Source organism: Hyperolius riggenbachi, chromosome 10 (genome assembly GCF_040937935.1).
Source record: "Hyperolius riggenbachi isolate aHypRig1 chromosome 10, aHypRig1.pri, whole genome shotgun sequence".
Lineage (NCBI taxonomy): Eukaryota > Metazoa > Chordata > Amphibia > Anura > Hyperoliidae > Hyperolius > Hyperolius riggenbachi.
Window position 1 is genome coordinate 274,929,766 of NC_090655.1, and position 26,190 is coordinate 274,955,955.

Genomic DNA, 26,190 nt, shown 5'->3' on the forward strand with positions numbered 1-26,190 from the left:
TTCTCCCCCTGTTGTCCTCTAGGGGTTATCTGCTGGCTCTGGCATGCCCCTCCCTCTAATGCTACAGCTTCTCCCCCTGTTGTCCTCTAGGTGTTTCCCGCTTGCTCTGGCATGCCCCTCCCTCTAATGCTGCATCTTCTCCCCTGTTTTCCTCTCGGTGTTTCCCGCTGGCTCTGGCATGCCCCTCCCTCTAATGCTACATCTTTTCCCCCTCTTTTCCTCTAGGTTTTTACCGCTGGCTCTGGCATGCCCCTTTTCTCTAATGCTGCATCTTCTCCCCCTGTTGTCCTCTAGGTGTTTCCCGCTGGCTCTGGCATGCCCCTTTTCTCTAATGCTGCATCTTCTCCCCCTGTTGTCCTCTAGGTGTTTCCCGCTGGCTCTGGCATGCCCCTTTTCTCTAATGCTTCATCTTCTCCACCTGTTGTCCTCTAGGTTTTTCCCGCTGGCTCTGGCATGCCCCTCCCTCTAATGCTGCATCTCCTCCCCCTGTTATCCTCTAGGTGTTTCCCGCTTGTTCTGGCATGCCCCTCCCTCTAATGCTGCAAATTCTCCCCATGTGGTCCTCTAGGTGTTTCCCGCTGGCTCTGGCATGCCCCTCCCACTAATGCTGCATCTTATCCCCCCTTTGTCCTCTAGGTCAGAGGTTCTCAACGTGTGGTACACGTACCCCTGGGGGTACTTCTGATGGTTCCAGGGGGTACTCGGGCTTGATATACTTAACCAAGAATAACAAATTTAGAGTTTTAGAAAATAATGAAACTTATTTAAACAACACTAAATTAGCATTTTAGTTAATTAAAAGCAGTAGTAAATGCTTGGAAATAGTTTCAAACCAATTATCATGTATTATGATTAAATATATATTTGTCAAGGGGTACTTGTGATATTGTTTATTATGCTAGGGGGTACTTGGTGAGTTCATGGTTTTAAAAGGGGTACATACCAATAAGATGTTGAGAAACACTGCTCTAGGTGTTTCCCGCTGGCTCTGGCATGCCCCTCCCTCTAATGCTGCATCTTCTCCTCCTGTTGTCCTCTAGGTGTTTCCCGCTGGCTCTGGCATGCCCCTCCCTCTAATGCTGCATCTTCTCCTCCTGTTGTCCTCTAGGTGTTTCCCGCTGGCTCTGGCATGCCCCTCCCTCTAATGCTGCATCTTCTCCTCCTGCTGTCCTGTAGGTGTTTCCCGCTGGCTCTGGCATGCCCCTCCCTCTAATGCTGCATCTTCTCCCCTGTTTTCCTCTCGGTGCTTCCCGCTGGCTCTGGCATGCCCCTCCCTCTAATGCTGCATCTTCTCCCCCTGTTGTCCTCTAGGTGTTATCCGCTGGCTCTGGCATGCCCCTCCCTCTAATGCTGCATCTTATCCCCCTGTTGTCCTCTAGGTGTTTCCCACTGGCTCTGGCACGCCCCTCCCTCTAATGCTGCAGCTTCTCCCCCTGTTGTCCTCTAGGTGTTTCCCACTGGCTCTGGCATGCCCCTCGCTCTAATGCTGCATCTGCTCCCCCTGTTGTCCTCTGGGTGTTTCCCGCTGGCTCTGGCATGCCCCTCCCTCTAATGCTGCATCTTCTCCCCCTGTTGTCCTCTAGGTGTTTCCCGCTGGCTCTGGCATGCCCCTCCCTCTAATGCTGCATCTTCTCCCCCTGTTTTCCTTCAGGTTTTTCCCGCTGGCTCTGGCATGCCCCTCCCTCTAATGCTGCATCTTCTCCCCCTGTTATCCTCTAGGTGTTTCCCGCTTGTTCTGGCATGCCCCTCCCTCTAATACTGCAAATTCTCCCCACGTGGTCCTCTAGGTGTTTCCCGCTGGCTCTGGCATGCCCCTCCCACTAATGCTGCATCTTATCCCCCTGTTTTCCTCTAGGTGTTTCCCGCTGGCTCTGGCATGCCCCTCCCTCTAATGCTGCATCTTCTCCCCCTGTTGTCCTCTAGGTGTTATCCGCTGGCTCTGGAATGCCCCTCTCTCTAATGCTGCATCTTATCCCCCTGTTGTCCTCTAGGTGTTTTCCGCTGGCTCTGGCATGCCCCTCCCTCTAATGCTGCATCTTCTCCCCCTGTTGTCCTCTAGGTGTTTCCCGCTGCCTCTGGCATGCCCCTCCCACTAATGCTGCATCTTCTCCCCCTGTTGTCCTCTAGGTGTTATCCGCTGGCTCTGGCATGCCCCTCCCTCTAATGCTGCAGCTTCTCCCCCTGTTGTCCTCTAGGTGTTTCCCACTGGCTCTGGCATGCCCCTCCCTCTAATGCTGCATCTTCTCCCCCTGTTGTCCTCTAGGTGTTTCCCGCTGGCTCTGGCATGCCTCTCTTCTAATGCTGCATCTGCTCCCCCTGTTGTCCTCTGGGTGTTTCCCGCTGGCTCTGGCATGCCCCTCCCTCTAATGCTGCATCTTCTCCCCCTGTTGTCCTCTAGGTTTTTCCCGCTGGCTCTGGCATGCCCCTCCCTCTAATGCTGCATTTTCTCCTCCTGTTATCCTCTAGGTGTTTCCCAACTGTTCTGGCATGCCCCTCCCTCTAATGCTGCATCTTCTCCCCCTGTTGTCCTCTAGGGGTTATCCGCTGGCTCTGGCATGCCCCTCCCTCTAATGCTGCATCTTCTCCCCTGTTTTCCTCTCGGTGTTTCCTGCTGGCTCTGGCATGCCTCTCCCTCTAATGCTGCATCTTCTCCCCCTGTTTTCCTCTAGGTGTTATCCGCTGGCTCTGGCATGCCCCTCCCTCTAATGCTGCATCTTCTCCCCCTGTTGTCCTCTAGGTTTTTCCCGCTGGCTCTGGCGTGCCCCTCCCTCTAATGCTGCATCTTCTCCCCCTGTTATCCTCTAGGTGTTTCCTGCTGGCTCTGGCATGCCCCTCCCTCTAATGCTGCAGCTTCTCCCCCTGTTATCCTCTAGGTGTTTACCGCTGGCTCTGGCATGCCCCTCCCTCTAATGCTGCATCTTCTCCCCCAGTTGTCCTCTAGGTGTTATCCGCTGGCTCTGGCATGCCCCTCCCTCTAATGCTGCATCTTCTCCCCCTGTTGTCCTCTAGGTGTTTCCCGCTGGCTCTGGCATGCCCCTCCCTCTAATGCTGCATCTTCTCCCCCTGTTGTCCTCTAGGTTTTTCCCGCTGGCTCTGGCGTGCCCCTCCCTCTAATGCTGCATCTTCTCCCCCTGTTATCCTCTAGGTGTTTCCCGCTGGCTCTGGCATGCCCCTCCCTCTAATGCTGCAGCTTCTCCCCCTGTTATCCTCTAGGTGTTTCCCGCTTGTTCTGGCATGCACCTCCCTCTAATACTGCAAATTCTCCCGACGTGGTCCTCTAGGTGTTTCCCGCTGGCTCTGGCATGCCCCTCCCACTAATGCTGCATCTTATCCCCCTGTTTTCCTCTAGGTGTTTCCCGCTGGCTCTGGCATGCCCCTCCCTCTAATGCTGCATCTTCTCCCCCTGTTGTCCTCTAGGTGTTTCCCGTTGGCTCTGGCATGCCCCTCCCTCTAATGCTGCATCTTCTCCCCCTGTTGTCCTCTAGGTGTTTCCCGCTGGCTCTGGCATGCCCCTCCCACTAATGCTGCATCTTCTCCCCCTGTTGTCCTCTAGGTGTTATCCGCTAGCTCTGGCATGCCCCTCCCTCTAATGCTGCAGCTTCTCCCCCTGTTGTCCTCTAGGTGTTTCCCACTGGTTCTGGCATGCCCCTCCCTCTAATGCTGCATCTGCTCCCCCTGTTGTCCTCTGGGTGTTTCCCGCTGGCTCTGGCATGCCCTCCCTCTAATGCTGCATCTTCTCCCCCTGTTGTCCTCTAGGTTTTTCCCGCTGGCTCTGGCGTGCCCCTCCCTCTAATGCTGCATCTTCTCCCCCTGTTATCCTCTAGGTGTTTCCTGCTGGCTCTGGCATGCCCCTCCCTCTAATGCTGCAGCTTCTCCCCCTGTTATCCTCTAGGTGTTTACCGCTGGCTCTGGCATGCCCCTCCCTCTAATGCTGCATCTTCTCCCCCAGTTGTCCTCTAGGTGTTATCCGCTGGCTCTGGCATGCCCCTCCCTCTAATTCTGCATCTTCTCCCTCTGTTGTCCTCTAGGTGTTTCCCGCTGGCTCTGGCATGCCCCTCCCTCTAATGCTGCATCTTCTCCCCCTGTTGTCCTCTAGGTTTTTCCCGCTGGCTCTGGCATGCCCCTCCCTCTAATGCTGCATCTTCTCCCCCTGTTGTCCTCTAGATGTTTCCCGCTGGCTCTGGCATGCCCCTCCCTCTAATGCTGCATCTTCTCCCCCTGTTGTCCTCTAGATGTTTCCCGCTGGCTCTGGCATGCCCCTCCCTCTAATGCTGCATCTTCTCCCCCTGTTGTCCTCTAGATGTTTCCCGCTGGCTCTGGCATGCCCCTCCCTCTAATGCTGCATCTTCTCCCCCTGTTATCCTTTAGGTGTTTCCCGCTTGTTCTGGCATGCACCTCCCTCTAATGCTGCATCTTCTCCCCCTGTTGTCCTCTAGGGGTTATCCGCTGGCTCTGGCATGCCCCTCCCTCTAATGCTACATCTTTTCCCCCTCTTTTCCTCTAGGTTTTTACCGCTGGCTCTGGCATGCCCCTTTTCTCTAATGCTGCATCTTCTCCCCCAGTTGTCCTCTAGGTGTTTCCCGCTGGCTCTGGCATGCCCCTTTTCTCTAATGCTGCATCTTCTCCCCCTGTTGTCCTCTAGGTTTTTCCCACTGGCTCTGGCATGCCCCTCCCTCTAATGCTGCATCTTCTCCCCCTGTTATCCTCTAGGTGTTTCCCGCTTGTTCTGGCATGCCCCTCCCTCTAATGCTGCAAATTCTCCCCATGTGGTCCTCTAGGTGTTTCCCGCTGGCTCTGGCATGCCCCTCCCACTAATGCTGCATCTTATCCCCCCTTTGCCCTCTAGGTCAGAGGTTCTCAACGTGTGGTACACGTACCCCTGGGGGTACTTCTGATGGTTCCAGGGGGTACTCGGGCTTGATATACTTAACCAAGAATAACAAATTTAGAGTTTTAGAAAATAATGAATCTTATTTAAACAACACTAATTTAGCATTTTAGTTAATTAAAAGCAGTAGTAAATGCTTGGAAATAGTTTCAAACCAATTATCATGTATTATGATTAAATATATATTTGTCAAGGGGTACTTGTGATATTGTTTATTATGCTAGGGGGTACTTGGTGAGTTCATGGTTTTAAAAGGGGTACATACCAATAAGATGTTGAGAAACACTGCTCTAGGTGTTTCCCGCTGGCTCTGGCATGCCCCTCCCTCTAATGCTGCATCTTCTCCCCCTGTTTTCCTCTAGGTGTTTCCCGCTGGCTCTGGCATGCCCCTCCCTCTAATGCTGCATCTTCTCCTCCTGTTGTCCTCTAGGTGTTTCCCGCTGGCTCTGGCATGCCCCTCCCTCTAATGCTGCATCTTCTCCCCTGTTTTCCTCTCGGTGCTTCCCGCTGGCTCTGGCATGCCCCTCCCTCTAATGCTACATCTTTTCCCCCTCTTTTCCTCTAGGTTTTTACCGCTGGCTCTGGCATGCCCCTCCCTCTAATGCTGCATCTTCTCCCCCTGTTGTCCTCTAGGTGTTATCCGCTGGCTCTGGCATGCCCCTCCATCTAATGCTGCATCTTCTCCCCCTGTTGTCCTCTAGGTGTTATCCGCTGGCTCTGGCATGCCCCTCCCTCTAATGCTGCATCTTATCCCCCTGTTGTCCTCTAGGTGTTTCCCACTGGCTCTGGCACGCCCCTCCCTCTAATGCTGCAGCTTCTCCCCCTGTTGTCCTCTAGGTGTTTCCCACTGGCTCTGGCATGCCCCTCGCTCTAATGCTGCATCTGCTCCCCCTGTTGTCCTCTGGGTGTTTCCCGCTGGCTCTGGCATGCCCCTCCCTCTAATGCTGCATCTTCTCCCCCTGTTGTCCTCTAGGTGTTTCCCGCTGGCTCTGGCATGCCCCTCCCTCTAATGCTGCATCTTCTCCCCCTGTTTTCCTCTAGGTTTTTCCCGCTGGCTCTGGCATGCCCCTCCCTCTAATGCTGCATCTTCTCCCCCTGTTATCCTCTAGGTGTTTCCCGCTTGTTCTGGCATACCCCTCCCTCTAATACTGCAAATTCTCCCCACGTGGTCCTCTAGGTGTTTCCCGCTGGCTCTGGCATGCCCCTCCCACTAATGCTGCATCTTATCCCCCTGTTTTCCTCTAGGTGTTATCCGCTGGCTCTGGAATGCCCCTCTCTCTAATGCTGCATCTTATCCCCCTGTTGTCGTCTAGGTGTTTCCCGCTGGCTCTGGCATGCCCCTCCCTCTAATGCTGCATCTTCTCCCCCTGTTGTCCTCTAGGTGTTTCCCGCTGGCTCTGGCATGCCCCTCCCACTAATGCTGCATCTTCTCCCCCTGTTGTCATCTAGGTGTTATCCGCTGGCTCTGGCATGCCCCTCCCTCTAATGCTGCAGCTTCTCCCCCTGTTGTCCTCTAGGTGTTTCCCACTGGCTCTGGCATGCCCCTCCCTCTAATGCTGCATCTGCTCCCCCTGTTGTCCTCTGGGTGTTTCCCGCTGGCTCTGGCATGCCCCTCCCTCTAATGCTGCATCTTTTCCCCCTGTTGTCCTCTAGGTTTTTCCCGCTGGCTCTGGCATGCCCCTCCCTCTAATGCTGCATTTTCTCCCCCTGTTATCCTCTAGGTGTTTCCCACTTGTTCTGGCATGCCCCTCCCTCTAATGCTGCATCTTCTCCCCCTGTTGTCCTCTAGGGGTTATCCGCTGGCTCTGGCATGACCCTCCCTCTAATGCTGCATCTTCTTCCCTGTTTTCCTCTCTGTGTTTCCTGCTGGCTCTGGCATGCCTCTCCCTCTAATGCTGCATCTTCTCCCCCTGTTTTTCTCTAGGTGTTTCCCGCTGGCTCTGGCATGCCCCTTTCTCTAATGCTGCATCTTCTCCCCCTGTTGTCCTCTAGGTGTTATCCGCTGGCTCTGGCATGCCCCTCCCTCTAATGCTGCATCTTCTCCCCCTGTTGTCCTCTAGGTTTTTCCCGCTGGCTCTGGCGTGCCCCTCCCTCTAATGCTGCATCTTCTCCCCCTGTTATCCTCTAGGTGTTTCCTGCTGGCTCTGGCATGCCCCTCCCTCTAATGCTGCAGCTTCTCCCCCTGTTATCCTCTAGGTGTTTCCCGCTGGCTCTGGCATGCCCCTCCTTCTAATGTTACATCTTTTCCCCCTGTTATCCTCTAGGTGTTTACCGCTGGCTCTGGCATGCCCCTCCCTCTAATGCTGCATCTTCTCCCCCTGTTGTCCTCTAGGTGTTTCCCGCTGGCTCTGGCATGCCCCTCCCTCTAATGCTGCATCTTCTCCCCTGTTTTCCTCTCGGTGCTTCCCGCTGGCTCTGGCATGCCCCTCCCTCTAATGCTACATCTTTTCCCCCTCTTTTCCTCTAGGTTTTTACCGCTGGCTCTGGCATGCCCCTCCCTCTAATGCTGCATCTTCTCCCCCTGTTGTCCTCTAGGTGTTATCCGCTGGCTCTGGCATGCCCCTCCATCTAATGCTGCATCTTCTCCCCCTGTTGTCCTCTAGGTGTTATCCGCTGGCTCTGGCATGCCCCTCCCTCTAATGCTGCATCTTATCCCCCTGTTGTCCTCTAGGTGTTTCCCACTGGCTCTGGCACGCCCCTCCCTCTAATGCTGCAGCTTCTCCCCCTGTTGTCCTCTAGGTGTTTCCCACTGGCTCTGGCATGCCCCTCGCTCTAATGCTGCATCTGCTCCCCCTGTTGTCCTCTGGGTGTTTCCCGCTGGCTCTGGCATGCCCCTCCCTCTAATGCTGCATCTTCTCCCCCTGTTGTCCTCTAGGTTTTTCCCACTGGCTCTGGCATGCCCCTCCCTCTAATGCTGCATCTTCTCCCCCTGTTATCCTCTAGGTGTTTCCCGCTTGTTCTGGCATGCCCCTCCCTCTAATGCTGCAAATTCTCCCCATGTGGTCCTCTAGGTGTTTCCCGCTGGCTCTGGCATGCCCCTCCCACTAATGCTGCATCTTATCCCCCCTTTGCCCTCTAGGTCAGAGGTTCTCAACGTGTGGTACACGTACCCCTGGGGGTACTTCTGATGGTTCCAGGGGGTACTCGGGCTTGATATACTTAACCAAGAATAACAAATTTAGAGTTTTAGAAAATAATGAATCTTATTTAAACAACACTAATTTAGCATTTTAGTTAATTAAAAGCAGTAGTAAATGCTTGGAAATAGTTTCAAACCAATTATCATGTATTATGATTAAATATATATTTGTCAAGGGGTACTTGTGATATTGTTTATTATGCTAGGGGGTACTTGGTGAGTTCATGGTTTTAAAAGGGGTACATACCAATAAGATGTTGAGAAACACTGCTCTAGGTGTTTCCCGCTGGCTCTGGCATGCCCCTCCCTCTAATGCTGCATCTTCTCCCCCTGTTTTCCTCTAGGTGTTTCCCGCTGGCTCTGGCATGCCCCTCCCTCTAATGCTGCATCTTCTCCTCCTGTTGTCCTCTAGGTGTTTCCCGCTGGCTCTGGCATGCCCCTCCCTCTAATGCTGCATCTTCTCCCCTGTTTTCCTCTCGGTGCTTCCCGCTGGCTCTGGCATGCCCCTCCCTCTAATGCTACATCTTTTCCCCCTCTTTTCCTCTAGGTTTTTACCGCTGGCTCTGGCATGCCCCTCCCTCTAATGCTGCATCTTCTCCCCCTGTTGTCCTCTAGGTGTTATCCGCTGGCTCTGGCATGCCCCTCCATCTAATGCTGCATCTTCTCCCCCTGTTGTCCTCTAGGTGTTATCCGCTGGCTCTGGCATGCCCCTCCCTCTAATGCTGCATCTTATCCCCCTGTTGTCCTCTAGGTGTTTCCCACTGGCTCTGGCACGCCCCTCCCTCTAATGCTGCAGCTTCTCCCCCTGTTGTCCTCTAGGTGTTTCCCACTGGCTCTGGCATGCCCCTCGCTCTAATGCTGCATCTGCTCCCCCTGTTGTCCTCTGGGTGTTTCCCGCTGGCTCTGGCATGCCCCTCCCTCTAATGCTGCATCTTCTCCCCCTGTTGTCCTCTAGGTGTTTCCCGCTGGCTCTGGCATGCCCCTCCCTCTAATGCTGCATCTTCTCCCCCTGTTTTCCTCTAGGTTTTTCCCGCTGGCTCTGGCATGCCCCTCCCTCTAATGCTGCATCTTCTCCCCCTGTTATCCTCTAGGTGTTTCCCGCTTGTTCTGGCATACCCCTCCCTCTAATACTGCAAATTCTCCCCACGTGGTCCTCTAGGTGTTTCCCGCTGGCTCTGGCATGCCCCTCCCACTAATGCTGCATCTTATCCCCCTGTTTTCCTCTAGGTGTTATCCGCTGGCTCTGGAATGCCCCTCTCTCTAATGCTGCATCTTATCCCCCTGTTGTCGTCTAGGTGTTTCCCGCTGGCTCTGGCATGCCCCTCCCTCTAATGCTGCATCTTCTCCCCCTGTTGTCCTCTAGGTGTTTCCCGCTGGCTCTGGCATGCCCCTCCCACTAATGCTGCATCTTCTCCCCCTGTTGTCATCTAGGTGTTATCCGCTGGCTCTGGCATGCCCCTCCCTCTAATGCTGCAGCTTCTCCCCCTGTTGTCCTCTAGGTGTTTCCCACTGGCTCTGGCATGCCCCTCCCTCTAATGCTGCATCTGCTCCCCCTGTTGTCCTCTGGGTGTTTCCCGCTGGCTCTGGCATGCCCCTCCCTCTAATGCTGCATCTTTTCCCCCTGTTGTCCTCTAGGTTTTTCCCGCTGGCTCTGGCATGCCCCTCCCTCTAATGCTGCATTTTCTCCCCCTGTTATCCTCTAGGTGTTTCCCACTTGTTCTGGCATGCCCCTCCCTCTAATGCTGCATCTTCTCCCCCTGTTGTCCTCTAGGGGTTATCCGCTGGCTCTGGCATGACCCTCCCTCTAATGCTGCATCTTCTTCCCTGTTTTCCTCTCTGTGTTTCCTGCTGGCTCTGGCATGCCTCTCCCTCTAATGCTGCATCTTCTCCCCCTGTTTTTCTCTAGGTGTTTCCCGCTGGCTCTGGCATGCCCCTTTCTCTAATGCTGCATCTTCTCCCCCTGTTGTCCTCTAGGTGTTATCCGCTGGCTCTGGCATGCCCCTCCCTCTAATGCTGCATCTTCTCCCCCTGTTGTCCTCTAGGTTTTTCCCGCTGGCTCTGGCGTGCCCCTCCCTCTAATGCTGCATCTTCTCCCCCTGTTATCCTCTAGGTGTTTCCTGCTGGCTCTGGCATGCCCCTCCCTCTAATGCTGCAGCTTCTCCCCCTGTTATCCTCTAGGTGTTTCCCGCTGGCTCTGGCATGCCCCTCCTTCTAATGTTACATCTTTTCCCCCTGTTATCCTCTAGGTGTTTACCGCTGGCTCTGGCATGCCCCTCCCTCTAATGCTGCATCTTCTCCCCCTGTTGTCCTCTAGGTGTTTCCCGCTGGCTCTGGCATGCCCCTCCCTCTAATGCTGCATCTTCTCCCCTGTTTTCCTCTCGGTGCTTCCCGCTGGCTCTGGCATGCTCCTCCCTCTAATGCTACATCTTTTCCCCCTCTTTTCCTCTAGGTTTTTACCGCTGGCTCTGGCATGCCCCTCCCTCTAATGCTGCATCTTCTCCCCCTGTTGTCCTCTAGGTGTTATCCGCTGGCTCTGGCATGCCCCTCCATCTAATGCTGCATCTTCTCCCCCTGTTGTCCTCTAGGTGTTATCCGCTGGCTCTGGCATGCCCCTCCCTCTAATGCTGCATCTTATCCCCCTGTTGTCCTCTAGGTGTTTCCCACTGGCTCTGGCACGCCCCTCCCTCTAATGCTGCAGCTTCTCCCCCTGTTGTCCTCTAGGTGTTTCCCACTGGCTCTGGCATGCCCCTCGCTCTAATGCTGCATCTGCTCCCCCTGTTGTCCTCTGGGTGTTTCCCGCTGGCTCTGGCATGCCCCTCCCTCTAATGCTGCATCTTCTCCCCCTGTTGTCCTCTAGGTGTTTCCCGCTGGCTCTGGCATGCCCCTCCCTCTAATGCTGCATCTTCTCCCCCTGTTTTCCTCTAGGTTTTTCCCGCTGGCTCTGGCATGCCCCTCCCTCTAATGCTGCATCTTCTCCCCCTGTTATCCTCTAGGTGTTTCCCGCTTGTTCTGGCATGCCCCTCCCTCTAATACTGCAAATTCTCCCCACGTGGTCCTCTAGCTGTTTCCCGCTGGCTCTGGCATGCCCCTCCCACTAATGCTGCATCTTATCCCCCTGTTTTCCTCTAGGTGTTATCCGCTGGCTCTGGAATGCCCCTCTCTCTAATGCTGCATCTTATCCCCCTGTTGTCTTCTAGGTGTTTCCCGCTGGCTCTGGCATGCACCTCCCTCTAATGCTGCATCTTCTCCCCCTGTTGTCCTCTAGGTGTTTCCCGCTGGCTCTGGCATGCCCCTCCCACTAATGCTGCATCTTCTCCCCCTGTTGTCATCTAGGTGTTATCCGCTGGCTCTGGCATGCCCCTCCCTCTAATGCTGCAGCTTCTCCCCCTGTTGTCCTCTAGGTGTTTCCCACTGGCTCTGGCATGCCCCTCCCTCTAATGCTGCATCTGCTCCCCCTGTTGTCCTCTGGGTGTTTCCCACTGGCTCTGGCATGCCCCTCCCTCTAATGCTGCATCTTTTCCCCCTGTTGTCCTCTAGGTTTTTCCCGCTGGCTCTGGCATGCCCCTCCCTCTAATGCTGCATTTTCTCCCCCTGTTATCCTCTAGGTGTTTCCCACTTGTTCTGGCATGCCCCTCCCTCTAATGCTGCATCTTCTCCCCCTGTTGTCCTCTAGGGGTTATCCGCTGGCTCTGGCATGACCCTCCCTCTAATGCTGCATCTTCTTCCCTGTTTTCCTCTCTGTGTTTCCTGCTGGCTCTGGCATGCCTCTCCCTCTAATGCTGCATCTTCTCCCCCTGTTTTTCTCTAGGTGTTTCCCGCTGGCTCTGGCATGCCCCTTTCTCTAATGCTGCATCTTCTCCCCCTGTTGTCCTCTAGGTGTTATCCGCTGGCTCTGGCATGCCCCTCCCTCTAATGCTGCATCTTCTCCCCCTGTTGTCCTCTAGGTTTTTCCCGCTGGCTCTGGCGTGCCCCTCCCTCTAATGCTGCATCTTCTCCCCCTGTTATCCTCTAGGTGTTTCCTGCTGGCTCTTGCATGCCCCTCCCTCTAATGCTGCAGCTTCTCCCCCTGTTATCCTCTAGGTGTTTCCCGCTGGCTCTGGCATGCCCCTCCTTCTAATGTTACATCTTTTCCCCCTGTTATCCTCTAGGTGTTTACCGCTGGCTCTGGCATGCCCCTCCCTCTAATGCTGCATCTTCTCCCCCTGTTGTCCTCTAGGTGTTTCCCGCTGGCTCTGGCATGCCCCTCCCTCTAATGCTGCATCTTCCCCCCCTGTTGTCCTATAGGTGTTTCCCGCTTGCTCTGGCATGCCCCTCCCTCTAATGCTGCAGCTTCTCCCCCTGTTGTCCTCTAGGTTTTCCATCCTGGCTCTGGAATGCCCCTCCCTCTAATGCTGCATCTTATCTCCCTGTTGTCCTCTAGATATTTCCCGCTGGCCGCCCCCTTGATCCGCGGCTGCGCAGTATGCTTTGCCGCGAGTGCGACTGCGCAGCCTTTCGTCCGCCTCCAGCCGCACCCGACGTACGCTTCAGGAGGATGTCGGGAACCACTATGCGGTTGGAGGCGGGCTAAAGGCTGCACAGTCGCACTCGCGGCAAAGCGTACTGCACAGCCGCGGATCAAGGAGGCGGCCATCTTAGGGGTGGAATGAATGCGACCCGTTCGGTGGGGTCGGGACAAGCCCTGGGGGAACTAAAAGGTCTAGATTGACGGCGGTACGGAGCAGAGGACGCGGAGGGCGTCCTCCGTGGATTCTGCAGATAAAAAAGTAAAGTGTCATTTTCGGCATTTTGGCCTCAGAAGTCCTGTAAAAATCCTATGTTGGCCCCTGGATATGGAAGCTGCTATATTTATTTCCTTTTAAATAATACCAGTTCCCTGGTGTCCTGCTGACCTCTTTCTCTGCAGTAGTGTCTGAATCACACACCTTAAACAAGCATGCAGCTAATCCAGTCAGACTTCAGTCAGAAACACCTGACTTGCTGCATGCTTGTTTAGGGACTATGGCTAAAAGTATTAGAGGCAGATGCTCCGCAGGGCAGCCAGGCAATGTGCACTGCTCCCAAGGAAATAAATGTCAGCCTCTTTCAGTTCACGTTTCCTTTAATTTGTGATAGAGGCTATTAAATTCTAGTATTTGAGTGTGCGTGATTTCTGATTGGTGTGACTGGGTTGCTCTGCCCAGGAAGGTTAGGCAGAATAAGGTTTATTGGGGGGAGGGGGCAATTTAGTATTTGCAATGAGCGCTCTCTTACCTAGATTATAGGCCACTGCATGTATGTGTGTGTGTGTATGGCATCCGAATGGCAGTAATTCTTCCTCTATCTCCCAGTCTGGTGGAAGAAGCTGACACTTCTTGTAACTATGGATCCACGTCCAATAATAAGAACAATTGTAGATAGCAGGGTGCAGGTGAGTCCGCAAACAGAGGCTGCAGTTAGTCTTTTCACCACAAGATGGCGACATCACATCTCCTGGGTGGAACGCACAGAAAGGAAGTAATGAAACCAGAGACAGGAAATAGTAGAATACAGGAGGCGGATAAGAGACATGGCTGGAAGAGGTGATTGTGTGACTCTTTTTATATATTATTATTATATATTGGTAGAACAGAGGTCGGGGTGGACATACTTGTTATATATTGGGCAGAGCAGATGTCGGGGTGGACATACTTGTTATATATTGGGCAGAGCAGAGGTCGGGGTGGACACACTTGTTATATATTGGGCAGAGCAGAGGTCGGGGTGGTCATACTTGTTATATATTGGGCAGGGCAGAGGTCGGGGGGGACATACTTGTTATATACTGGGCAGAGCTGAGGTCGGGGTGGACACACTTGTTATATATTGGGCAGAGCAGAGGTCGGGGTGGACACACTTGTTATATATTGGGCAGAGCAGAGGTCGGGGTGGACATACTTGTTATATATTGGGCAGAGCAGAGGTCGGGGTGGACATACTTGTTATATATTGGGCAGAGCAGAGGTCGGGGTGGACATACTTGTTATATACTGGGCAGAGCAGAGGTCGGGGTGGACATACTTGTTATATATTGGGCAGAGCAAAGGTCGGGTGGACATACTTGTTATATATTGGGCAGAGCAGAGGTCAGATGGACATACTTGTTATATATTGGGCAGGGCAGAGGTCGGGATGGACATGTTATATATTGGGCAGAGCTGAGGTCGGGTGGACATACTTGTTATATATTGGGCAGAGCTGAGGTCGGGTGGACATACTTGTTATATATTGGGCAGGGCAGAGGTCGGGTGGACATACTTGTTATATATTGGGCAGAGCAGAGGTCGGGTGGACATACTTGTTATATATTGGGCAGAGCTGAGGTCGGGTGGACATACTTGTTATATATTGGGCAGAGCTGAGGCTCGGGTGGACATACTTGTTATATATTGGGCAGGGCAGAGGTCGGGATGGACATGTTATATATTGGGCAGAGCTGAGGTCGGGTGGACATACTTGTTATATATTGGGCAGGGCAGAGGTCGGGATGGACATGTTATATATTGGGCAGAGCTGAGGTCGGGTGGACATACTTTGTTACAGAGGAGGTCCGTGTGGAGCTGTGACTGGCTGATCTTGTATGCCATGGAATACTGAGCCCATAAGATCCCCGTGGAGCAGCTATCACCTCCAGCTGGTGCCTCACACGTATGCACACTCTCTGTATTACCTTATCTCTATTTCTATCAGTGTCGGACTAGGAGCTGGAAAAGCTGAGGAAATCCACTTTCTGGCCAAGGAGCAGTTATCAGGTGTTGCTGCTCACAGTGAAGACTTGCTGCAGGTTTCTACTGGGAGTGATAACACAGGGTTTCTGCTGCTTGGCATGCAGGTGGATATTTCCTCAGCTTTTCTACCTCCGAGTGCAACACTGATTTCTATTACTTCTTATGCTATAAATCATGCAGCTAAATACACCTGTTCTCATCTGTGGTTATTACTGCAGTCACAGGAGTTTTATGTCCCGAGTGGGAGAGGGTGGAGTCTGCACAAAGATGATGGCTGCTGGGTCACAGCTAGGGGGTGGAGCCAGGTAACAAGGGGCGTGGCTGGTAGGACAGGCAGAGGAGATGAAGGCTGCAGCTGGAGAGAGGTTGGGTGGCCTCTGCTGCTTTGGTCCTGGTATTGGCACTGTCCCAGCTGGGAGGTTTGTTGCTACGGCACTTGGAGGGTTTGGGGTTAGTAGGTGATGGACAGGTGGGCTCAGGTATGGTCAGGATATGGAGCTGCAGCCCCGTCTGCCTAGTTCATCAGGTGCCAGAGCCATAAGTAATGATAATTTATAGCTAATTAGCTGCAGGCCTCTGCTCCTATCTTCCTCTCTCTCCAGCTGTTCTCTCTTCACATCCTCATCCATTAGTGTTCTCCCCAGGGCCAATTAGGTGGGCGGGCCGCCCGGCTGATTTGAAACCCTTCCCGCCTGTTGTCATGTGCTTGACTGCTTCTAAAATCCTGCGCTGTAAAACCTCATTAAATTGCACATAGGAGCGCTCCATTTCCTGCTTTCAATTAGCACCAGCTCTCATAGCGAAAGCTGAAGCTGTACGCTGCTCCTCTGCCTGTCACCTCAAGCTTTCTGGTGAGTCAGGAATTGTCTGGGCTGGTTGTAAGGGGCGGGACTGCTGCTCCGACTCTCCCTCCCGCCCTCCAACGAGAAATAGGATCTATGTTATGGCCATGCCTCTCTCTCGTCAATGAAGAGAGCGAGGCAGCCAAGCAATCACGGGCACACATCTCTGGGCAATAGCAGCAACTTCCAGGAGTTACAGAGATGAGAGCCACGTAGGTCCAGCAGTTACGGACAGCCGCGGAGCTGCTAATTAATTCTCCACTTTCTCCCCCATACTGCAGGTAATCACCAAGCCGGAGTATGTAAACGGCAGCTGCTGGTCTAATCCAGCTGGGGGGAGAGCAGGAGAAGTGATGCCCCTTCAGAGCTTTGCATGTTTATTTTCTTTACTTTGGAAGCAGAGGAGACACAGCCTGCACGGTGTGCATCACCATGTTCAGTGACAGGCTGTCTGTAAGGCAGCGTCCGTGCACTCATCTCCTGCTGTGTGTGTCTCCCGCAGGCCCCAGCTTGTGTCACGTCTGTAGTGCCCCCCCTCCCCCTTCACACTGCGGGAACTTAGTGTAGCTAAACTCTTGCACAGGGCAGAAGGAAAACAGAGAAATACACCCTGAATTTAGAAAGTTTAGCCTGTGTAATTTGATCTCCTCCTGTGTCACATCACTACCATTTTAGATAAGACAGATACGCTCATTTGAAAGCACTGGATGTTAACCTGATGTCAGCTTCCAAGAAAGTAGAAACCCTGCAGAATTATTACAGGATTTGCTTCAGCTGTAACAAAGAAATGCTTTTCTTGAAAGGTTGCTTGCTAAATTATGCTGTTGTGTATCTTTTAGAGCAGAGAGGAAGTTCTGAGTTCAGGTCGGCTTCAAAAGGGACCTGAGCACCTTAATCTGAAACAATCTCTCCCTAATGCTCGGTACACACAATGCACTTATCTGACAGATTTACTGTCAGATCGATTATTCCTAACATGTCCAATCTGATTTCTGCACCATTTCCTATAGCAGTGAACAGAGATCGGAAACCGGATCGGACTTGTTGGAAATTGTCGATCTGACAGAAAATTGCACTGTGTGTACTTAGCAGGTACATCGGCTTGCCTCCTCACCCTCCTTTTATTCTGTAAGCAGAGTTGCGCTGGCCTTGCTTTCCCCCCTTTGCACGCCACCCGGCTACTTTTTCATGCCACCCGGCTGGAAAAAAATTTCTGGGGAGAACACTGTCCTTTTACTACTGCCGGCACTGCTGTAACCTCCCAGGAATGTGAGCATTGAGGGGAGGAGAGAAGCACCAGATGATGAGCAAGGCACACTGGGAGAGAGGACTGTGGTACTGAATGTGCAGGAGACCACAGTTTATGGGAGATTATCACCCCTAGCAAATTATGTTATTTTCTGTGTTCTGTTTATTACTGCTAATATCTTACAGCTATAATCTGTTATCCTTTTCAGAACTGAGATCTGAGCTCAAAGAGCAAGAGACGTATGTGAGGAATGATCAGCAGTCTATGGAGGAGGGTGACATGAAGAGGACAATTAAAGAGGAAGAAGAAGAGACGTATGTGAGGAGTGATCAGCAGTCTATGGAGGAGGGAGATATGATGAGGACAAGTAAAGAGGAAGAAGAAGAGACATATGTGAGGAGTGATCAGCAGTCTATGGAGGAGGGTGACATAATGGGGACAATAAAAAAGGAAGAAGATGAGACGTATGTGAGGAGTGATCAACAGTCTACGAAGGAGAACGACAGGAGTGACCATCAGTCCATGGAAGAGGGTGATATAATGAGGACAATTAAAGAGGAAGAAGAAGAGACGTATGTGAGGAGTGATCAGCAGTCTTTAGAGGAGGGTGACATGATGAGGATAATTAAAGTGGAAGAAGAAGAAACGTATGTGAGGAGTGATCAGCAGTCTATGGAGGAGGGTGACGTGATGGGGAAAACTAAAGAGGAAGAAGAAGAGGCGTATGTGAGGAGTGATCAGCAGTCTATGGAGGAGGGTGACATGATGGGGACAATAAAAAAGGAAGAAGAAGAGATGTATGTGAGGAGTGATCAGCAGTGTATGGGGGAGGGTGACATGATGGGGACAAATAAAGAGGAAGAAGGCGAGACGTATGTGAGGAATGATCAGCAGTCTATGGAGGAGGGTGACATGATGAGGATAATTAAAGTGGAAGAAGAAGAGACGTATGTGAGGAGTGATCAGAAGGGTAACACGATGGGGACAACAAAAAAGGAAGACATAGAGATGTATGTGAGGAGTGATCAGCAGTCTACAGAAGAGGATGACATGAGGACATTTAAAGAGGAAGACATTATTACAAGGATAAGCATTGGTGAGTGATAAACATTAGATTTACAAAATACTTATTAATTTCACCTAGATATATGCCCCAGCACAGTATAGATTACGTAATGCCAATAACAGGGGGAGGGGCTATAAGAATGTCAGTGATATTTTGGGGGACTGAAGTGACAAGTAGCTATAATATCCCTCTAGTAAACAGCTATGCCAAATGCAGGTATGCTAAACAAGTATTCACATCCACAAGAGCAGGAAGCTGCCCCCTTACTGCATGGATTCCAGGCAGGGAGTGAGCAGTGAAATGATAGTTCTGGCAAGGGTGATAATTACCACAACCCACAGTGGGGCAACCGGTGTCATTTGGGGCATCTCTGCCTGATCAACGTGTGGCTCACATCAACAGCAACACAAGTGTGAGCAGTAACATGGAAGCCATGTGTATACTGGCTGCACAGCTACTATAATAATGCATTATGTCAGGACAGTCAGTAACCATGCAAATAATTCCCTCATTTCTCTGACAATCCAGACACACATCCAGAAACACTGAGGTATAAAACATCAGCAGCTTATTCATGTTATAGAATCCTATAGAACAGCTGGGAGGAATTTCTTGTGTTTGGCTTTCCTGGTGTCGGCCAGATGCTCAACAGAGACTCTGACCAGGAGGGAGAGACACCCTCAAAGCTGCAATAACCAGCAGTGTGTACAGATTGCTGCACAAATCACTAGAGCTGCTCAACAGAGACTCTGACCAGGAGGGAGAGAGACCCTCAAAGCTGCAATAACCAACAGTGTGTACAGATCGCTGCACAAATCACTAGAGCTGCCCAACAGAGACTCTGACCAGGAGGGAGTGACACCCTCATAGCTGCAATAACCAGCAATGTGTACAGATCACTGCACAAATCACTAGAGCTTCCCAACAGAGACTCTGACCAGGAGGGAGTGAGACCCTCATAGCTGCAATAACCAGCAGTGTGTACAGATCGCTGCACAAATCACTAGAGCCGCCCAACAGAGACTCTGACCAGGAGGGAGTGACACCCTCATAGCTGCAATAACCAGCAGTGTGTACAGATCGCTGCACAAATCACTAGAGCCGCCCAACAGAGGCTCTGACCAGAAAGGAGTGACACCCTCATAGCTGCAATAACCAGCAGTGTGTACAGATCGCTGCACAAATCACTAGAGCTGCCCAACAGAGACTCTGACCAGGAGGGAGTGACACCCTCATAGCTGCAATAACCAGCAGTGTGTACAGATTGCTGCCCAAATCACTAGAGCTGCCCAACAGAGACTCTGACCAGGAGGGAGTGACACCCTCATAGCTGCAATAACCAGCCGTGTGTACAGATCACTGCACAGATCACTAGAGCTGCCCAACAGAGACTCTGACCAGGAGGGAGTGACACCCTCATAGCTGCAATAACCAGCCGTGTGTACAGATCACTGCACAAATCACTAGAGCTGCCCAACAGAGACTCTGACCAGGAGGGAGTGACACCCTCATAGCTGCAATAACCAGCAGTGTGTACAGATCGCTGCACACATCACTAGAGCTGCCCAACAGAGACTCTGACCAGGAGGGAGTGACGCCCTCATAGCTGCAATAACCAGCAGTGTGTACAGATCGCTGCACCAATCACTAGAGCTGCCCAACAGAGACTCTGACCAGGAGGGAGTGACACCCTCATAGCTGCAATAACCAGCAGTGTGTACAGATCGCTGCACAAATCACTAGAGCCGCCCAACAGAGATTCTGACCAGGAGGGAATGACACCCTCATAGCTGCAATAACCAGCAGTGTGTACAGATTGCTGCACACAACACTGGAGCTGCCCAACAGAGACTCTGACCAGGAGGGAGTGACACCCTCATAGCTGCAATAACCAGCAGTGTGTACAGATCGCTGCACAAATCTCTAGAGCTGCCCAACAGAGACTCTGACCAGGAGGGAGTGATGCCCTCATAGCTGCAATAACCAGCAGTGTGTACAGATCGCTGCACAAATCATTAGAGCTGCCCAACAGAGACTCTGACCAGGAGGGAGTGACACCCACATAGGTGCAATAACCAGCAGTGTGTACAGATCGCTGCACCAATCACTAGAGCTGCCCAACAGAGACTCTGACCAGGAGGGAGTGACACCCTCATAGCTGCAATAACCAGCAGTGTGTACAGATCGCTGCACAAATCACTAGAGCCGCCCAACAGAGATTCTGACCAGGAGGGAATGACACCCTCATAGCTGCAATAACCAGCAGTGTGTACAGATTGCTGCACACAACACTAGAGCTGCCCAACAGAGACTCTGACCAGGAGGGAGTGACACTCTCATAGCTGCAATAACCAGCAGTGTGTACAGATCGCTGCACAAATCACTAGAGCTGATCAACAGAGACTCTGACCAGGAGGGAGTGACACCCTCATAGCTGCAATAACCAGCAGTGTGTACAGATCGCTGCACAAATCTCTAGAGCTGCCCAACAGAGACTCTGACCAGGAGGGAGTGACACCCTCATAGCTGCAATAACCAGCAGTGTGTACAGATTGCTGCACAAATCACTAGAGCTGCCCAACAGAGACTCTGACCAGGAGGGAGTGACACCCTCCTAGCTGCAATAACCAGCAGTGTGTACAGATCGCTGCACAAATCACTAGAGCTGCCCAACATAGACTATGACCAGGAGGGAGTGACGCCCTCATAGCTGCAATAACCAGCAGTGTGTACAGATCGCTGCACAAATCACTAGAGCTGCCCAACAGAGACTCTGACCAGGAGGGAGTGACACCCTCATAGCTGCAATAACCAGCAGTGTGTACAGATCGCTGCACAAATCACTAGAGCTGCCCAACAGAGACTCTGACCAGGAGGGAGTGACACCCTCATAGCTGCAATAACCAGCAGTGTGTACAGATCACTGCACAAATCACTAGAGCTGCCCAACAGAGACTCTGACCAGGAGGGAGTGACACCCTCATAGCTGCAATAACCAGCAGTGTGTACAGATCGCTGCACAAATCACTAGAGCTGCCAACAGAGACTCTGACCAGGAGGGAGTGACACCCTCATAGCTGCAATAACCAGCAGTGTGTACAGATCGCTGCACAAATCACTAGAGCTGCCCAACAGAGACTCTGACCAGGAGGGAGTGACACCTTCATAGCTGCAATAACCAGCAGTGTGTACAGATTGCTGCACAAATCACTAGAGCCGCCCAACAGAGACTCTGACCAGGAGGGAGTGACACCCTCATAGCTGCAATAACCAGCAGTGTGTACAGATCGCTGCACAAATCACTAGAGCCGCCCAACAGAGACTCTGACCAGGAGGGAGTGACACCCTCATAGCTGCAATAACCAGCAGTGTGTACAGGTTACTGCACAAATCACTAGAGCTGCCCAACAGAGACTCTGACCAGGAGGGAGTGACACCCTCATAGCTGCTTTAACCAGCAGTGTGTACAGATCGCTGCACAAATCACTAGAGCTGCCCAACAGAGTCTCTGACCAGGAGGGAGTGACACCCTCATAGCTGCAATAACCAGCAGTGTGTACAGATCGCTGCACAAATCATTAGAGTCGCCCAACAGAGACTATGACCAGGAGGGAGAGACACCCTCATAGCTGCAATAACCAGCAGTGTGTACAGATTGCTGCACAAATCATTAGAGCTTCCCAACAGAGACTCTGACCAGGAGGGAGTGACACCCTCATAGTTGAAAACCAGCGATGTGTACAGATTGCTGCACAAATCACTAGAGCTGCCCAATGAATTGCTATCCTCTTCAGGATGAGGCAAACTTACAGTATATACAGCCTGATATTAGCCAGTGGATGCAGCTGTAGCTGATCTTGATTGGTCCAGTTCCAGTCTGGAGAAACATGACAAGCTCACATGTCTCAGTTTGGGAAAATGATCGTCTTATCGTCACACTTTATACATGAGCAGGATAAGCAGGGGAACCTTTACAGTTCAGTCTCGTTGGCAAATTGGGCTGCTGTTGCTGCCTGAACTTTTTTTGTGTGGAATTGCCGTGTATTTTGATTCGTCATTCACACTTTCGCCAGCAGACGATTCCCCTTAAAGTAGATCCAAGATGAACTTTTACTCATTGCATAATTGTGCCCCTTACATATAATTTATAGGGCATTCCTCAAGCCAAATTGTAATTTCCGAGGCAGCCGCGGCGAACGGCACCGCCGCCGCAGCTGCCTCCAGGCGTTCATCCGTCCACCCGGCGGGCAGGACGCCGAGGACGAAACTTTCCCCTGTACAGGGGGCTGGCATAGCGCGCGGGCGCGCGCATCGACGCGAACTTTATGCGGGGAGGAAGCCCCCTGCTGGTCGGCTGACGTCAGGGGAGACCCACGGCGCAGAGGATTGGCTGATTTGAGGGGGCGTGCCAGTGAGGTCTCATCTGCTTCATAAGCCTCCAGCCTGCATTTCCACCTCGTCTGTTGTCGTGAATACTTGCGTGTGAACGCACAGACCTTAGATAGCTCCCTGGTGTTGATGCTACGGATTTCACACCAAGTTAGGTTATTGATATTGTGATTATTTGTTTGTATAGACTAGATCCGGGGTGTCGACACCAAGGACGTCACACCCAGACTAGGATATTTCTATTGTATTGATTTCCTGTGTATGACTCTGGCTAGCACTCCGACCTTGTATCCTGCTTTCTGATCCTGTACCTCTGCTCATCTGTCTACCCGTTGCTGAACCTCTGCCTGACTACCGTTTACTCTCTAGCCTCACGATTCTATACTGATACGTACCTTCCTGTTGCTGAACCTCTGCCTGACTACCGTTTACTCTCTAGCCTCACGATTCTATACTGATACGTACCTTCCTGTTGCTGAACCTCTGCCTGACTACCGTTTACTCTCTAGCCTCACGATTCTATACTGATACGTACCTTCCTGTTGCTGAACCTCTGCCTGATCACCGATTACTCTCTTGCCTCTCGATTTTGTATATACTGACCTCTCTGTTGCCGAACCTTGCCTGCCTGACCTTTCTACTCATCAGTGGGCCCTCGCCACTGGTGAGGTATTAGTTACACCAGCTCCTCTGGTGGAACCGTTCTCTTTTACCGTGGTACAGCCTTAACTTCCTCTCTATTGGGGGTTCAGTTATTATTTAGTACCTCTGTACCTCTCACTCTACTGTCCAGTCTGGAAAACCCGCCTCTCGGGTGTTCTCGTGTCTGCAGTATTGTCTGAGTCACCCGCTCCCCGGGAGACTCAGCCTCTTGATTATTGAACTCTCCAGCTTGCTGGAGATTGTACGCTAGTACACGTCTTGTGTACCGCTATTACCTCACCAGCCCTTTGGTGTGGTTTGCTCTAATTATTAAAGTTACTGTTGCACCCAATCACTTACACTTACTGGTGTCCAAAGGTTAGTCATACTTGTATTATTGGTGATTCTGCAGATCACGAATAATCAGGTATACGTCTGTATTATTGGAGATACTGCAGATCCCCAATAATCAGACACTCTCTGTGTGTTGACACCCATCATCACACAAATACTATTTTTTTTTTTAATTTTAATACCCTAATTCCATTTAAACTAAACAAGCCACGCCCACAGCTCCTCCAGCACCTAGGCATTTTGAGTCTCATGTAGCAAGTGCTCATGGGAGTTCAGTCTGGGGAGGAGTTGGCATTTTAAAGTGAACCTGAGCAAAAGCTCTATTTCAAAAGAAGTTCTTAACCTGAAGAGAGAGAAGCCTCAGGATCCTATCGAGGCTTTCCTCTCTAGTCTGCAGACCCCCGTTGCAGAGCACGGCCCTCCTTTGAATCGGGGCCGCGCCCTTCTGCTTAAAGAGAAACTGTAACCAAGAATTGAACTTCATCCCAATCAGTATCTGATACCCCCTTTCCCATGAGAAATCTTTACCTTTTCTCAAACGGATCATCAGGGGGCTCTGTATGGCTGATATTGTGGTGAAACCCCTCCCACAGTGTGATGTCAGCGCCTCACAGCACTGAGGTACTGACATCACACTATGGAAGCTTTGTTGCATTGTGGGAAATAACAGCTGTTTACAACTGCTAAAAAAGCAAGCAGCAACTCCTTCCACTGACACCATGTGACAAATGTACTCCCTGCTGGGCAGGATCATATGCATGGCTCCGCCCCCCGCTCAGTGAGTTACTCCCTGCTGGGCAGGATCATATGCATGGCACCGCCCCCCGCTCAGTAACGTACTCCCTGCTGGGCAGGTTCATATGCATAGCACTGCCTCTGCTCAGTGACGTACTCCCTGCTGGGCATGATCATATGTATGCATGGCACCGCCACCCGCTCAGTGACGTACTCTTTGCTGGGCAGGATCATATGCATAGCACTGCCCCTGCTCAGTGACATACTCCCTGCTGGGCAGGATCATATGCATGGCTCCGCCCCCACTCAGTGATGTACTCCCTGCTGGGCAGGGTCATATGCATGGCTCTGCCCCCGCTCAGTGACATAGTCTCTGCTGAGCAGGATCATATGCATGGCTCTGCCCCCCACTCAGTGATGTACTAACTGCTGGGCAGGATCATATGCATGGCTCTGCCCCCGCTCAGTGAGAGGCGGGGCTTAGATGTGACTGGACTCCATGATGTCAGTGAGGCAGAGGAGAGTGGCAGCTGGTGAGAGGCGGGGCTTAGATGTGACCTGCTCCATGATGTCAGTGAGGCAGAGGAGAGCGGCTGCTGGTGAGTGGCGGGGCTTAGATGTGACTGGACTCCATGATGTCAGTGAGGCAGAGGAGAGTGGCAGCTGGTGAGAGGCGGGGCTTAGATGTGACCTGCTCCATGATGTCAGTGAGGCAGAGGAGAGCGGCTGCTGGTGAGTGGCGGGGCTTAGATATGACCAAGTTCCATGATGTCAGTGAGGCGGAGGAGAGTGGCAGCTGGTGAGAGGCGGGGCTTTGATGTGACCGGGCTCCATGATGTCAGTGAGGCAGAGGAGAGCGGCTGCTGGTGAGAGGTGGGGCTTAGATATGACCAGGCTCCATGATGTCAGTGAGGCAGAGGAGAGTGGCAGCTGGTGAGAGGCGGGGCTTAGATGTGACCTGCTCCATGATGTCAGTGAGGCAGAGGAGAGCGGCTGCTGGTGAGAGGCGGGGCTTAGATATGACCAAGTTCCATGATGTCAGTGAGGCAGAGGAGAGTGGCAGCTGGTGAGAGGCGGGGCTTTGATGTGACCGGGCTCCATGATGTCAGTGAGGCAGAGGAGAGCGGCTGCTGGTGAGAGGCGGGGCTTAGATATGACCAGGCTCCATGATGTCAGTGAGGCAGAGGAGAGTGGCAGCTGGTGAGAGGCAGGGCTTAGATGTGACCGGGCTCCATGATGTCAGTGAGGCAGAGGAGAGCGGCTGCTGGTGAGAGGCGGGGCTTAGATGTGACCTGGCTCCATGATGTCAGTGAGGCAGAGGAGAGCGGCTGCTGGTGAGAGGCGGGGCTTAGATGTGACCGGGCTCCATGATGTCAGAGAGGCAGAGGAGAGTGGCAGCTGGTGAGAGGCGAGGCTTAGATGTGACCGGGCTCCATGATGTCAGTGAGGCAGAGGAGAGTGGCAGCTGGTGAGAGGCGGGGCTTAGATATGACCGGGCTCCATGATGTCAGTGAGGCAGAGGAGAGCGGCTGCTGGTGAGAGGCGGGGCTTAGATGTGACCGGGCTCCATGATGTCAGAGAGGCAGAGGAGAGTGGCAGCTGGTGAGAGGCGGGGCTTAGATGTGACCTGGCTCCATAATGTCAGAGAGGCAGAGTAGAGTGGCAGCTGGTGAGAGGCGGGGCTTAGATGTGACCGGGCTCCATGATGTCAGTGAGGCAGAGGAGAGCGGAAGCTGGTGAGAGGCGGGGCTTAGATGTGACCGGGCTCCATGATGTCAGAGAGGCAGAGGAGAGTGACTGCTGGTGAGAGGCGGGGCTTAGATGTGACTGGGCTCCATGATGTCGGTGATGCAGAGGAGAGTGGCTGCTGGTGAGAGGCGGGGCTTAGATGTGACTGGGCTCCATGATGTCGGTGAGGCAGAGGAGAGCGGAAGCTGGTGAGAGGCGGGGCTTAGATGTGACTGGGCTCCATGATGTCAGTAAGGCAGAGGAGAGTGGCAGCTGGTGAGAGGCGGGGCTTAGATGTGACCTGGCTCCATGATGTCAGTGAGGCAGAGGAGAGTGGCTGCTGGTGAGAGGCGTTGCTTAGATGTGACCGGCTCCATGATGTCAGTGAGGCAGAGGAGAGTGGCTGCTGGTG

The 26,190-nt window shown here is 52.5% G+C and overlaps 1 pseudogene; it reads left to right on the forward strand.

The window, feature by feature from the left end:
• LOC137537217 (zinc finger protein 208-like) overlaps nt 1-26,190 on the forward strand; it is a 215,944-nt pseudogene that overhangs the window by 178,395 nt on the left and 11,359 nt on the right.